The sequence below is a fragment of the Macaca thibetana genome, chromosome 2 (genome assembly GCF_024542745.1).
Source record: "Macaca thibetana thibetana isolate TM-01 chromosome 2, ASM2454274v1, whole genome shotgun sequence".
Classification (NCBI taxonomy): domain Eukaryota; kingdom Metazoa; phylum Chordata; class Mammalia; order Primates; family Cercopithecidae; genus Macaca; species Macaca thibetana.
The window spans coordinates 85,360,104-85,375,891 of NC_065579.1; the positions used below are offsets into that span (position 1 = coordinate 85,360,104).

The window sequence follows — 15,788 nt, forward strand, 5'->3', positions numbered from 1 at the left end:
AGAGCACATAGCAAACAAATTAGTAGAAACATTTTCCTGGCTCAGTGCTTTGTATAGCTCACCATGCTGAAAGAGATGATTATGTTCTCTTTATCATTACAATTGACATTAAAATAGATTAATATTAAACTCAGATGGAATAATGTAGGGGTTTAGTTTAAATTTTGGGTGATTCATACATGCTATATGCTAAATGCTATGGCAGGTGCTGTGTGTACAGTTGAAAATAAAACAGAAGTTGTCCTAAAGTTTACAGGGTAATTGGAAAGACAGATCTTAAATAAATTACTACACTTGTAGGTATTCCAAGAATAAACCAGGCATGCTTCTGCTCTGGGGACATTTGCATTTGCTGTTGCCTTTACTTAGACTGCTCTTCCCCCAGATATCTATGCAGCTCCCTCCCTCACCATCTTTGCTCAAATGTCTGCTTCTCAATCTTTGTGTAATTCTAAATGCAGCCAAATGAGCATTCACATGTGAGAGCAAAGTAAAGGCATGTTAGGAAGTCCATTCAGAAAGAAATACTCAAGGAAGTACTCAAAGAAAACAAACAAAAATAAGATTTCAGGAGAATGAAATTGAATACAGGAAATAGAAGGTAAAAATAAACCAGTGAACCTTCTGGTTAAGTGGAAATCCTCACAGTCATGTACATTTTTACAAGTATTAAGAATGTAGAACGAAACTCTAGATGAATTCATTATACGATTTGAAGGTCAAGGCAATGTTAGTAAAGGAGAAAGTAATAGCGTGCTGAGGTTTATTGTCTTTACTAGGGAAAGGTATATACATTTAAACAAATGAGCTTTTAAAATTCACAGCTAGCCAATACAGGAACAGAAACAAAGCACGTAATTTTTAAATCTCTGGGAAGGGAAGAAAGGTAGAGAAAACTCAATCAGCCCCCAAAGAGACAGGGGAAAAACTTACTTTTAAGAAAATAAATATTAAATATTTAATAGTGGTAATATGTTCAAACATATTAATAATCACGATGAGTGCAAAACATTAATTCTCCTGTTAAAAGACAGAGATTATCAGCTCACACCTGTAGTCCCAGCACTTTGGGAGGTCAAGGCGGGCAGAACACGAGGTCAGGCAATCAAGACCAGCCTGGCCAACATGGTGAAACCCCATCTCTACTAAAAATACAAAAATTAGCTGGGTGTGGTGGTGGGCCCATGTAATCCCAGTTACTCAGGAGGCTGAAGCAGGATAATCGCTTGAACCTGGGAGGCAGAGGTTGCAGTGAGCTGGGATCACACCACTGCACTCCAGCCTAGGTGACAGAGCAAGACTCTGCCAAAAAAAAATAAAAAATAAAAATAAAAATAAAAAACCTAACTGCTTCCTATTTGCAAGAGACACTTCCAAAATGAAATGACACAGCATGATTAAAACACAGGATGGACAGAGTTATTTCAGAAAGATGCTGATTATCATAGAGAAATACCAGTTAAAGAAATATTAATATGACATAAATTAGACACTGGGGCCAAAATTGTTAAATGTGACAAGGAGGAAGATTTATAAATACAACAATCCATTAAGATATAAAAATCACAAATTTTATTTACTTAACCATGGAGCTTTGGCATATATAAGAAAAATCTATTAGAAATACAAGTGATATTGTTAAATTCATAATGTGGGAATTATGTACATTATCTTATTTAGTACATCTCCTAGAATTTGAGGATTAAAGTATCCAAAAAATAATAAGAGTAAATAGGATTTCAATTATATATATATACACACATATATATGTGCACACACACATATACCCAACAAATAAAAGATACACATTTATCAAATACACATGGATTTTTTTTTTTAATTTACAAATATGTTTTGGGAAACAGTCTCAATAAACGTCAAAGAAAAATTACACAGTCATGTTCTCTCTTCAATGCAACAAAATTAGAAATTAATAACAAACTTATAGCTGATACAATCTAACTACTTGGACAAAGTTCTAAAAATCATTTAAATAATTCCTACACTATAGGAAGAATCTAGAATACAACATTGCCCAAGTCATACATAGAGTAACTCAATACAGTGAAGCTGGCAGTTCTCCTCAAATTAATCTGTAATTCAACGCATTACCAAATAAAAACTTAAAAGTTAACTCTGAAATATATCTGGAGGTGAGAATAATCAATAAAGAAAAGAAAAATGTGAATAAAATGTCTTCTAAAACCTTCTAAAATATTAGAGCATACTAACATGTTGAAAGAGTCTGGTGTTAATGTTGGGGCAGACAAATAGACACATAAATAAATGAAATAGAATGCAGTGTCCAGAAAAGTGAATTCAAGATATCAAAAAGATTGTATTTAAAACCACAAAATATAGAAAAATATTTTTATAATATTGGAGTAAGACGAGCCCTGTTAAGGCAAAACCAGAAGCTAAAAATCAAATGATTAGTAGATTTTAATACCTATTTAAAACCTAATACAGATTTAATACAAACTAATAACCTAAGTTTGATCCAATAAAAATCAATAAACAAAACTAAATGACAAGAAATAGACTGGGATAAAATATTTGCTATATATAAACAAAGGATTACACAGGATTATGTATAGGATATATAAATAACTCCCAATAATGAACAAGAAAAAGTTAATCCAACAGAGAAAAATTGCTCAAAAGAGTGAGGAATGTGACCAGGTAATTAAAGAGAAAACATAAATGGCTAGTTAACAAATAAAAATGTGTTTTACCTCAATAGTACTCAGATAAATGAAAATTAAAACAGAAGTGAGATATAATTTTTTCAGTTATCAGATTTTTTAAATTTAATTGCTAAGGTTTAGTGTTGATAATGATGTGAGGAAATGAATACTCGCATAGCCTTACCTCCAGCCCCTCACTTTGAGACGTCTGTAGTGAACACTGTTGGCTGCCTGCACAGGGTTTCTGCCATCTAAAACCCTGATTTCTTCAATGTTGCTCCTTCCTATACATCCTGTATTCTTCAAGGGAAGCTGACCCACCCCCTGTGTTAGGGATGAATCTGACTGAACTAAAGGTAATTTCAGCCCCTTCTCCCTCCAGTGATGGGTCAGAAATCTAGACAATGAAAGCAAGAAAAATTTTGCTGGAAGTTTTCAGAAAAGTTTTTTTACTCTTGGAGAACATCAAGAAGCCAACCATGCTTTCTCCCACAAGGCGTATGCAAGGAAGAATGCAGCCTGACGTTTCTTTAACCTCTGAAATTCCTCTTATAGGAACAGATAATTTTTCTACAACGTGACAGACAATGTTCTGTGTCCTGGGAACAGACAATATACAAAACAGGCAAAACTCACTGCCTATGAAACATTTTTGGGGGGCAGATATAAACAAGGGTAAGTAAGTGAAATATGTTGTTTGACAAATAGTAAAGCAGAGAAAGATTAAAAATATTGGGGTATAATAAAAATAGAGCAGTCAGGAAGGCCTCCTGAAAAGTGGACATTTGAGTGTATTCTTGAAGGAAGGAGGAAGAAAGATACACTGACATTTAAGAGAAAAGCATTCCAGGAAAAGCAAGAAATTGGTAAAGAGGCCAGAGTATCCTGGAATGTTCAAGGAAGAGCAGAAAACTCTGTGGGGTGGGATCAGAATGAGCAAGAAGCAGAATAATGGCAGATAAGATCAGAGATGATAGGGGGCCAGATTGAGTATGACCTTATAGACCATTATAATGGCTTTGGTATTTTTCTATTTGTGAAATGAGAAACTATTAGAAGATTCAGAGAGTTGACATGGTCTTAGTTTCATTTAAGCAAGAGGACTGATTTCCGAGTTGGCTGGACTGTCAAGGGACAAGGGAAGAAGTAGGGAGATAGAAGTTAGTGGTTTAATGCAATAAAACCAGGGAGAATTGACAGCAGGATGGACTAGGAAAGTGGCATGGAGGATTTGAAAAACAGTTGAGTTCTGGATATATTTTGAAGGTAGAGTCAACAAGATGTGCTGATGGACAAGATACAGGGTATAGGAAAAAGAGAAGAGTCAAGGAAGACACCAAAGGTTTAAGCCTAAGCAACTCCTCAAGAATGGAGTTGCCCTTAACTGAGAAGGAAAGCTGGTTTGGAGTAAAAGTGGGGAGAAGTTTAGGGTTTGGTTTGATTTTGTTAAGTTTGAGAAGCTCATGTCTCAAAGTAGAGATGTCAAGTGAGCATTAAGATATTCAAGGCTAGGTTTCATGAAAAGGTTGGTTTGAAGGTAAACATTTGGGAGGTGTCAGAATCCACATTATTTAATTACTTAATACCATGAAATTTGTAATGAGATCACCAAAGGAGGAAACAGAGAGAAAGGGAAGACTTGGCTGTGGGGCACTCCAATGTCGAGATTTAAGAAAGCCAGCAGGAAAGAATAGGCAAGAAAACTGAAAAGGAGTAACCAAGAAGCTAGGAAAGAATTCAGGGAAGCATGGTGTCCTGAAAGCCAAGTTTAAAAATTGTTTTTAGCAGGGAGCAATCAATTGAGTTGAATGCTGCAATAAGTCAGTATAACACAGTGGCTAAGATAAAGGTTATAAGCTATTCTGCCGGGTTCAAATTCCATTCTGCCATGTATTTGCTTTGTGACTTGAAAAAGTTACTACACTTCTCTGTGTCTTTTTCTCCATCTATAATCTGAGGATTATAATGGATCCCATTTCATATGGTTTGTTTAATATTTGGAATAGTGCCCAGAGCATAGTAATTGCCTAGTAAACAGCAGTTATGCTTATTATTACTATTAATAATACCGAGAAGTAGTAATATTAGGAATAATAAGAAAAGCACTGAGTATTGACCATTGAATATCACAATGTGGAGGTAATTTGTGACATTAACAAGGAGAAATTTGGGTTAACAATGGAAACAAAAGCCTGTTTGGAGTGATTTCATGTCCAAAAACAATGGAAGATTAATTGGAGACAGTGAATACAGAAACTATTACAAGAACTTTTTCTTGAAAAAGTAAAGGAGAGCAGAGACATAGTTGGCAGTTACAGGCAGAAGTTTGGTAAGAAAGGATCTTTTATTACAGGAGAAATAACAGGCTTTAAATAATAAGTGTATTTATTTTAAATATACCTAAACTGAGAGCTTGGCCTTAGAGGAGTCATTCAGAAGGCTTGCTAGTGATAGACAAAATAGAAGGTGAGTAGCACCGGAAAGGGGCTGACCTTCAATAACCTCCATTAAATTTATTGTTTATTATGTATCTCTCACACACAAGAATGTAGCTCCAGAAAAGAGGACACTACATTCCCTGCTATAGCTCCATCACCTCAAACAGTACCCCAGCACACAGTAGGTGTTCAGTAAATATTTGTTAAATGGATGACAATTTCTGGTGAAAATTTGAGGCCCGGAGAAGTTGCATAAATTCTTTGCCCAGCTTATGATGTCAGAGTTGAATCTAAAACCTGAGTCTCCTCGTTCTCAATACAGTGAACATTCCAATATTGGGATAACCTGGGTTTCAGAATTCACATCCTGTTCCCAAAGCAGTATTTTAGAAAATTAAAGCTATTTTCAAAGGCTGAAATGAGGCAGACAAGGATGGAATGACTTCCTTCTTCTTTTCAAGATTATCTGAAATCACCCTACATTACTGCAAGCACTATTTTTATTCTGTAAAAAAAAATTGAAGTTTGTTGACAATGTGACTGTTAAATAATTAAAACTTAAAAGTCTTAAAAAATCTACAAATGCTAACAAAACTCATTGTTTGTTGAATAATGTAAATGAAAATGACATTTTAAAAAATTATCACAAATCTTGACCTTGGTCCTATTGCACAATCTCTCTAGTATTTTTCAAGGACTAAAACAATTGAAAACATGCAAATATTATTCCTTGAGGTAAAAAGTTAAATTATGTATAAATGTAGCAGATACTTTCAGAAAGTTCACCAGTAATAGGACTGCTAAGGCAATTAGAAATAACCTTGGATTTCTTATTCCTTAGTTTAATACAAACTAGATAGAGAGCAAGATTGAAAGGTTAAGAGAGGTGTTTCTCTGTAGTATTTATTCCTGAATGTTTCGTGGCATTGTTAACTAAAATTTAATAACTCTAGCCATACATAAACCTTCCATTCCATCCATATAAAAATCTCTCACACCATGTAAAAAAAAGACACAGGTTTTTTTCTTTTGCATACATAAATAAATTAGGATTTTGCCCAAAATAAGATAACTGAAATTTGATTTTATTAATCAAATTGTATGGCTCATTTATAGTTCTGTAAAACTATAACTAACTAGAATTGGAGAAATGTTTTTAGAATGGCCAGAGACTATAAAAGGAAGAAAATTCATAGAACATCTTCAGTTAACTAGAGGATTTTATAAAAGCTTAGTAAATAGGTTTAAATCAGCATAGATGGAGACTTGTAACATGCCATAATGGAAGTTGAAAGTTAGGTCTTCAATCATGTAACCATAAAAATATCTCTCTTGCTAAGTTTCTGAAAAGCATACCATTGTGAAATAAGGCAAAAAGTTTGCCAGAGATTTGTTTCTCTTCTTGAAAGTGGCCTTATCCTTTAGCCTAATAATCTCACTTCTGGAAGATTACTTCAGGGAAATAATCAAAAGGAAGAAAAATTCTACATGTTCAAAGATGTTTGCTTAAGTATTATGTATATAATTTAGGATTTGGTAAAAATCTAGATGTTCAACAATAGGGAAATATTTAATTAAATTTCAGTCTATCCACTTGAGGTAATAATATGTAATCATTAAATGCATAGTATAAAATGCTCATTGTATACAAATGCATATATATGGTTAAACTGTGTGTTTATTTTATTAAACAGTTCAATCTCAATTAATTAAGCTCTTGTCATATACATGTAACTGTGTGAATACTACCTGGACTTAAGGGTGGGAAAAAAAACAGATAAGTACCACTCTTCATAAAATCTTGTCTTCAGAATGCTTAATTCTGTCTGGTTGAGCCACATGATACATTGATAAAGACTCTTAGGTTCCCAGGGTAATTATAGGTCACCCCTAAGTAATCACCAGGTAGGCTTTCTCATTCATTGCAACTAGCTTCATGAAGCAGAGAAATTTACTTTATTGATTCTGGGTATTTTGCTAGCCTCTTCAAGTCATTTTGGAATCTTTTTTCAGGCGATATGAAGTATCTCTATATTTCAGTGCACATCTTTGCTATAGAAAAGTGATTTTCAGCTTTGCAGCCCAAAGATGCATTCCATGTATGAATAGCAGTCTTTGTGCCATAAGTAAAGTCATCAGCTTCTATGTGATGCAGAAGAAATGTTCATCTTCTAATGTGCATATATGTAAGCCACCCCTTTAAAATCAGCTCCTTTAAACGGCACTGAGTATGCTTCTGTGTATGACACATCAATGTCCATTAATTGCATGCAGAGAGAACTGAGATTCCAATGGCAAAATCTGTAAAAGTAGATATACAAAGAAAAGTGGAAGCATCTGTTTAATATATACGACATTAGAATTTAATTTTACCTCTGTGATGCTTTTGTGTGGCTGCAGTGTTACAGCAGAGCATATAAGCATAGCCGTGCAGTGTCAGCAGGTGCATGCCACCAAATTACTGCTTTTAATTTGCATATTCATCTGCTAAGAAGCATGTCATTATCATATCAAAGGGATACTAAGCAACATCTAGCTTGGAGAGATGTGGCATAGTTTCAATAGGAGCAATTAATGCAAGATGAGGACTCTCTTTCTGTCATGTCTCCCAGGGCTAGCTGTAATCGGGCTGATTATTGGATACCAATAAGACTGAGGGCCCAGTTGGCACAGAATAAGAGAAGAACTGGAAAGAGAGCCTGCTAGTCCTCTCTACTGTACACTTGATGGCAATTTGACACTCTGGTCACTCAAAAGAATCCTATTAATATCATGGAAGCTGTCTACATGCACCCATCTGTTTTAGTTGTCATAAAATGACCAAATGCAGCCCAAAAGTAACGTATTTTAAAAAAAGAAGAATCTTGACAAGTGGGCATGAAACAGGAAAGTGAAAGAGGCATTAAAATTGTGTTTACAAATATGGGTTTTAGTACTTAAGTAAGTTTCATTTAACAAACATTGTTTCCTTTCTTCAAACATTTATTGAGCATCTACATATATGTCAGACAGTGTCAGAACCTACAGATACAGACATAAGCAAGTCACAATCCATAATATGAACAAACTTGCAATTGAGCAGGGGAGGCAGATGTGTAAACCAAACAAAACTTGAATAACATTGACTTTTTTGTTGTTTATTAGAAAAGGTCAAAAATGTGCAAAACCATCTTTTTGATATGACAGCAATAACACAGAATAATTTCTTTCAAGGAAAGCCTTTTCAAGAACAGAATCTTTAATTTTAGTTAATTTTGGAAACTGTATCACTTTTCATTTCTTAATGGAAGTAGCTGGAAACAGTGTGAAAACTTGAATATTAATAGTTGAACAATGGAAATATAGGTAGTTTTAAAATTGTCCTATTGTTTTTCAGTTTTTCATTGGATACAATGACATAAGTAATGCTTTTAAAAAGCAGGAACAATTCATAGTTTGCTTCTTACAGTGTCTAGGATGGGAAGTTACAAACACTTCATTAAATTATTCAACAAGGCCAGGCCCGGTGGCTCACGCCAATAATCCCAGCACTTTGAGAGGCCGAGGCGGGTGGATCACCTGAGGTCAGGAGTTTGAGACCAGCCTGGCCACCATGGTGAAATCCCATCTCTACTAAAAACACAAAAAATTAGCCGGGCATGGTGATGGGCACCTGTAGTCCCAGCTACTTGGGAGACTGAGGCAGGAGAATCGCTTGAACCCAGGAGGCGGAGATTTCAGTGAGCCAAGATTGCACCATTGCACTCCAGCCTGGGCAACAAGAGCGAAACACTCTCTCTCTCTCTCTCTGTATGTATGTATATACATATACACACACACACACACACACACACATACACACACACACACACACATATACACACACACACACACACACATACACACACACACACATACATATCAAATAGTTTTGAACACTCATCATGTACCAAATGCTGCTATAAGCACTAGGATATAGCTATGAACAAAACAAGCCATTCGCCTGCCCCTGTGCTTACACTCATACATGCTCCTGTGTATGAACCACATGCCTAAAGGAAAGTTCAATGACATTTTTTCAACAAGGATTTAATCAATACCCTATATGCACTAGACTAGTCAATAAAGGGAATTTTTCACCTTGGAAACTATAAAATGGCAGTGAATACAAAAAAAGCTTTCCAAGTGGCCAGTAAACCTAGAACTGAATGGTTTATGTGAACCAAGACTTAAGAATGTATTCTTTTATGGGTGTCCAGTCTTTCAAAGTAGTTTCAGACATCTCTAAAACCAGTTAACTCAGTATAGCTTCAGAAAGCTCACCAATCCCTCTCTTGTCAATCGTTGTTAAAATTCAGGGATGAGGAGTTAGACCTTAGTGAGCATCAGATCCAGGCACTTGGTTTGCATCATCTTATTTAGTACTCAGAGGAATCCTTTCAGATATATGCTAATACATCCAATTTGCAGATAATAAAACCAAGGCTTAGAGAGTTTATGTTTCCCAAGGTTACCCAGTTGAGAAGTAGCTGAATAGGATTAGAACACAGAGTTTCCTAATGCCAAATATGTGTACTATTCACAGCATGTTCTTTACAAATACAGCATTCAATATCCCAGTCTAATCTATTTTTTGGCAATGAACGTGAATATCAGATCTAACTTATATGATTATAGTTAATCTTTTTGAGCAAGAACAATATTTGCCCAATGCCACTTTTTAACCTTATTATGGTGAGAATTAAGAGTTAAATGATGTATACTGTATCAAAACTACTGGTTGAAATTTAAGCAAATGAACAAGAAAATGGTCTCTTTAACTATGTGTTAGTACTCTGGTTAACTTTTTTACCAAATGAAAGGGTTATTTTTAACCTTAATCTTATTAAGTTTTTAATTAAACCTATGCTGAGAATTATTAACTGAGAATTTTCATTTTGTATTTTTTTAAGTTGGTTTTTTGGTAGAGTTGAAAAAGCTGCTGACTTGGGATTTCGAGGACTTGGGTTTAAATTTTGGCTTTAAATTTTGGTTGTCTGTGAATAATACTTAGCCATAAGGGTCTCAGTCTTTTTTTATTTTTCCATTAAATGAGGAATTTAATCTAGTTGCTGTCTCAGGTTGCTTCCAAGCCTAGCTTTCTATGGTTCTATGAAAAATAGCTAGCAGGGGCTCTACTTTAAATATAGCACATAAAATATTTGAATACCCCATACTTCCTGAATTCTTCTTTCCTGCAAATAAAAAAAAATTGTCTAGTATGCTTTTAAATAATGCCTTAAAGCACAACTTTAGTAGATGGTAATTATTGATTGTTCCTCTCTCACAAAAGTTGGTTACATCACAGCAGTGAATGTTTACTTATTTCTTTGTTACCAAGAAGGAAGAAAGAAAGAAATGAGAAAAGAAAATGAAAGGAAGAAAGGAAGCCAGACTTGTGTACGTGGATATTACATACACACAGGTGATCATATTGTCAACTTTTTAAAGTTGTTTGATTTGTTTCTGCCATAGAAAAATAAAGACAATGTTACCCTTCAACAAGTGATATTCTTGGCATCCTCCCTTAAGTGAAATGGGAGGTTCTACAAATGCTAGAGTTCCACAGAAATTTTTATTTATTTATTTCTTCTGTTAACAACAGTAAATTTTATGAATTTACTATGAATAAACTTATAGCTTTTTATATTTATAACTATCATTATTCATATTATTTATGACTATCAAGTCAAACATCACTTAATTATCATCCACTGTAGGCATTTGGATATTTTCTTTTTCCTTTTTCTTTTTGAGACAGAGTCTTACTCTGTTGCCACGGCTGAACTGCAGTGGCACATCTCGGCTCACTGCAACTTCCGCCTCTCGGGTTCAAGTGATTCTCCTGCCTTGACTTCCTGAGTAGCTGGGATTACAGAAATGCACCACCATGCCCGGCTAATTTTTGTTTCTTTAGTAGAGATGGGGTTTCATCATGTTGGCCAGGCTGGTCTCAAATGCCCGAACTCAAGTGATCCACCCACCTAGGCCTCCCAAAGTGCTGGGATTACAGGCATGAGCCACTATGCCCGGCCAACATTTGGATATTTTCTAACTGATTTATTTAAGCCTGCATTCACACAAGGAGGTCTTCAAGATTAATCTATTGTTTTCAAGAGACCCCAATTCAGATCAAAACCTTTTCTAACTTCACATATAACTCTGTTAGAAGCATACTCAAGGGAAAGCACCTTTCACAAATAAATGTCACTTTCAACTATCAGTTCACTTTGTCCCCTCTCATCAATCTTGGTACAATCTCCCAAACTTCTATAGAGTGACTGCAGGTGTAAAAAAAAAAAAAAAAAAAAAGCTCAATTCTTTAAAAACTTGGTACAGGTTTTTTGTTTATTATTCACAATCCACAGAGGAAAGTTTTTGTGTCATCTGTTATCTATATGGCTTAAAATGGTGACAGAGATACTCAGCAAGTCCATTTGCAAACCTCTGATGTCCATTTTCAGCTGCTGCAGTGGGGAATATGAATCATCAATGCTTTTGTTGGAAGGATTCAAGGTACTTCATATCTACCTCATGGAAACAACAGGTATTGGTATATATCTGATTTTTAAGTTTCTAAAGAAAGAAAAAGAGGCTGCTTTCATTCATTTATATATGTCTATATTATTAACAGTGAGCCAAGTGGACACAGTAGAACAAGAAAACATAGTGTTCTTTAGAAAGCCTAGGCTTTATTGGTGCAATTCAAATGGTCAGATATCACATTTATGTCTAAAAAAGAAAAACAAAAAATTGTTAAGTGATGACATGGGTTAAAATTGAAGAAAGAACTCTAGTATCACATGTCAGTCTTATTGCTGATAGGGGAAGGTAGATATGAATAAAGGAAGATAAAATTGTGCCATTGATAACATGGGGAAAGTGCATCATGGTACATTTTGTTTTAACCGCATAAGAGATGAAGAGTAATAGATCCATTATATGCTTGTGTTATGCCAAATCATAGCTAGAAATCCTTGATCCACTTCAGAAGAAATACTTGGCAGCAAAGAGAAATGAATACTTAATTATTCAATTAAAACTAACCTAAACCAAGGACAAATCCTGAGATTATCCACAACCACATGACATGAGGTAGATTTAGATGGCAAAAGGAAATTAACACTTTCCCAAGTAGAAAATTAGTGACATACAAGTGTTTTGTTTGGCTGCTTTAAAAGTAGGAAAATTTTACACTTAGCTAGATTTTTTCCTCTTTTCTTAAAAAGTTAAAAGACTTCAGAGCACTTTAGGCACTGACTTAGATGTCTACATGACAATTGGAAGAAACTAGACAGTGGATGCCCCCTTCCAATTGAGTCTCTTCTGTTTTACCATAATCCCCACCAGCCCCTCTCATCTTACCCGCAGCTTGGTTACCTACCTGATCCCCTGTAGGTTTGTGGGGTTTTTTTTGTTGTTTTTTTTTTTTTTTGAGAAAGAGTCTCGCTCTGTCGCCCAGGCTGGAGTGCAGTGGCACAATCTCTGCTCACTGCAACCTCCTTTCTTCGCCTCCCGGGTTCAAACGATTCTCCTGCCTCAGCCTCCCGAGTAGATGGGACTGCAGGCATGTGCCACCACACCCGGCAATTTTTTTTTTTTTTTTTTTTTTTGTATTTTTAGTAGAGACAAGGTTTCACTGTGTTAGCCAGGATGGTCTTGATCTCCTGACCTCATGATCCGCCCACCTCGGCCTCCCAAAGTGCTGGGATTACAGGCGTGAGCCACCACGCCCAGCCCCTTGTAGGTTTTTGAGCATTCAACCCCTGATAGCCTAAGCATTACTCTGGGCCACATGTTTTATCCTGGTAATCCTTGAAAATATCTCAAGAGACATAGCATTATTCACATTTTAAAGACAAGAAAACCAAAGCTCTGGGAAATCAGGTAACTGGCACAATTGTTAATCCAACATAGATAGACTATCATGCTCTTTCTTTCCTCTCTCCCTAAATAATGTTTTAAGGATTAGAAAAGTTTAGAACAGCCTGGATGCAGTGGTTCACACCTGTAATCTCAGCACTTTCGGAGGCCGAGGTAGGTTGATTGCTTCAGCCCAGGAGTTCAAGACCAAACTGGTAAAACCCCATCTCTACAATAAATACAAATATTTGCTAGGTGTGGTGGCATATGCCTATAGATCCAGCTACTTGGAAGGCTGAGGCAGGAGGCTTGATTGAGCCCAGGAGGTTGCAGTGAGCCGAGATTGAGCCATTGTACTCCAGCCTGGGTGACAGAGTGAGACTCCGTCTCAAAAAGAAAAGTTTAGACCAGTCATTCTCAAACTTACTTGCATATTAGAATCAATTGAAAAGCTTAAAATAAAAAAGTGTGAGCTCCATCCCAGGCCACATAAATTAGAATCTCTTGAGGTGGATGCAGGCATAGATTGTTTTCAAGTTTCTCAGCTGATTGTAATGTGCAGCCAGGGATGCAAACCCCAGCTTAGGTATCAAAAGACAAAATAATTTCCAGTTTCTGCTGAATTTTGTTTTAATAGTTTTGAAACACATACAATGTCAGACAGACTTTTGGCCTTACGAAAAACAATGTACTTGAATGTTTTACTTTTGAAAGTGTGTATTGTGTTGTATCAGCAAAGCATTAACGAACCTTCTAAAGTACATTTGATTTGACCTAACTCTACATGGATTTTATACAGCACTGTCTGTTAAAGTACTGAAACAAAATGAATATGTGAATTCTGGTGACTGTTTGCTGTAGGTGTCGAGTATCTTCACACAGCTGAATTTAAACTTTGCAGGAGGCCAGGCGCAGTGGTTCATGCCTGTAATCCCAGCACTTTGAGAGGCCAAGGTGGGAGGATCGCTTGAGCCCAGGAGTTTGAAACCAACCTGATCAACATAGTAAAACCCCATCTCTACAAAAAATAAAATAAAATAAACTAGCCGAGCATGATGGTGCACACCTGTAGTCCCAGCTACTCAGGAGGCTGCGGCAGGAGGGTTGCCTGAGCCCGACAGTTGGAGGCTACAGCCTAGGCCACAAAAGGAGACCCTGTTTCTAATTAAATAAATAAGTAAAAATAAAAAATAAACTTAGCATGTATAAGGCACAGCTGTCCTCTGACTATATTCAGCAATTAAGTTTTATGATGGTTCTCTGGGCAAAGCTTGCATCTTTTCTGATGCCTTAGGCTTGTTTTAGGTGGTACACCAAAAGCCCAGTTTGATCAAGTCATTAAAAAATAAATAAAACTAATAAAACTGATTGACTTTTTTGAAATAAAAAATTATTCTCATTTAACTGGTCAAATTATTGTAGGTGTACTTGTTTGCATGTATTGGCAATTTGTAATATTAAGGCATATTACTTTTTATTAAATTATTGGAAAAATTCAATGTAATGTTTTTGTGGATCAGTCCAACTATGGCCCTGAACAAAGGAGGATGAGAGTTGAAAATGTAATTATTTACTCATGGCAAAGTGTGGCATGATTTTTGCTTTAAAATAAACTCCATGCATTATAGATGAGAATTTGTTTTAGAGGTCTCATTCAGTCAGAAAAAAACCATGCAAATTCTTCCTTCTTTTGGAATATGTCTTTACCAGTAAGTGTACTGGAAATGCTTCTACATTAAAGTGAGTTTTGATAAAAATTTAAAAAGCAGTACCATCTAAAATTAGAACATTTACTTCAGACATGACTTATTTTGATGCATCATAAAATTATGAAGATCAATTATGAAGCAAGTTTTAAGATTGCAATGTTCTCCATTTTTGCAAATAGAGCACTAGCTAGTAAATTTTAGAATTTGGATATTCATCCAAAATTACAAGCTAAAGAAGCACTGGAGTTGGCTATAATTAAGGCACGGGTAAGTGGAGACCTCATAAGCCTGCTTTCAACAGGTATATGTTAATCACTTGGCATCAGCAGGCTCTATTCACATCCCCAAAGCCAGCTCATTTTAGCTCATTAATTCTCAAAGCATCTTCATAAGTAGGAATGCTAATAAAAATCTATTTTGCAATAGAATATAGGGAAAGAAACTGTATCTTTTCAAAGGTGAGGCTGAAAGTTTTTTAAGAATTTGTATTATTTTAATTATTTTTATGTACAGAAAGCTCAGCAGTGTACACTTAACCCTTCAGTGGCAATTTCTTTCGCCTTTGCCTTTCCAACTTTGCTACGTGAGCCACAGATTTGGGACCCAGGACAATACCTCCCCAGTGACAACAGATCTCATCATATCTGTCATTGTAATTGGTCTTGATAGCTTCCACCAGCTTAGCCAAAGCTCTTTTGTCTTCTGAGGTAACCTGTGGGAAGGCAGCAGCGGTACAGGTCTTCTTAGAGGTCCCAGTCTTGCCTTCCCCTTAATAATGCAGTAAGGGACCCCCATTTTATGAGACAGGGCAGACAGGAAGACAATCAGCTCCATGAGATCCACGTCATGTGCAGTCACCACCAGCTGAGCCTTCTTGTTCTCCACCAAGGTGATGATGGTGGTAACTCTTGCTAGAAGGACAAGTGGTCTGTTGGTGGGGATATCCCCTTTGCCAGTAGCTTTCGTCTCAGCATGGTCTCATAGTCTCTTCTTCTGTTCTTGCCATGTCTCTGGTCTGTACTTGGGCCAGCTTAAGCAGCTGAGTGGCTCTTTTGGAGGTCCAAGGCCTGGGT

General features: G+C 36.1%; 1 long non-coding RNA gene across 1 annotated transcript in view; it reads left to right on the top strand.

Annotated features, from left to right (window-relative positions):
• The first annotated feature begins 11,487 nt into the window (after positions 1 to 11,487).
• LOC126948401 (uncharacterized) overlaps positions 11,488 to 15,788 on the top strand; it is a 63,417-nt gene continuing 59,116 nt past the window's right edge. The window contains exon 1 of the long non-coding RNA XR_007723430.1: positions 11,488 to 11,690. This is a non-coding gene — a long non-coding RNA (uncharacterized LOC126948401). The remainder of the gene's footprint in view (positions 11,691 to 15,788) is intronic.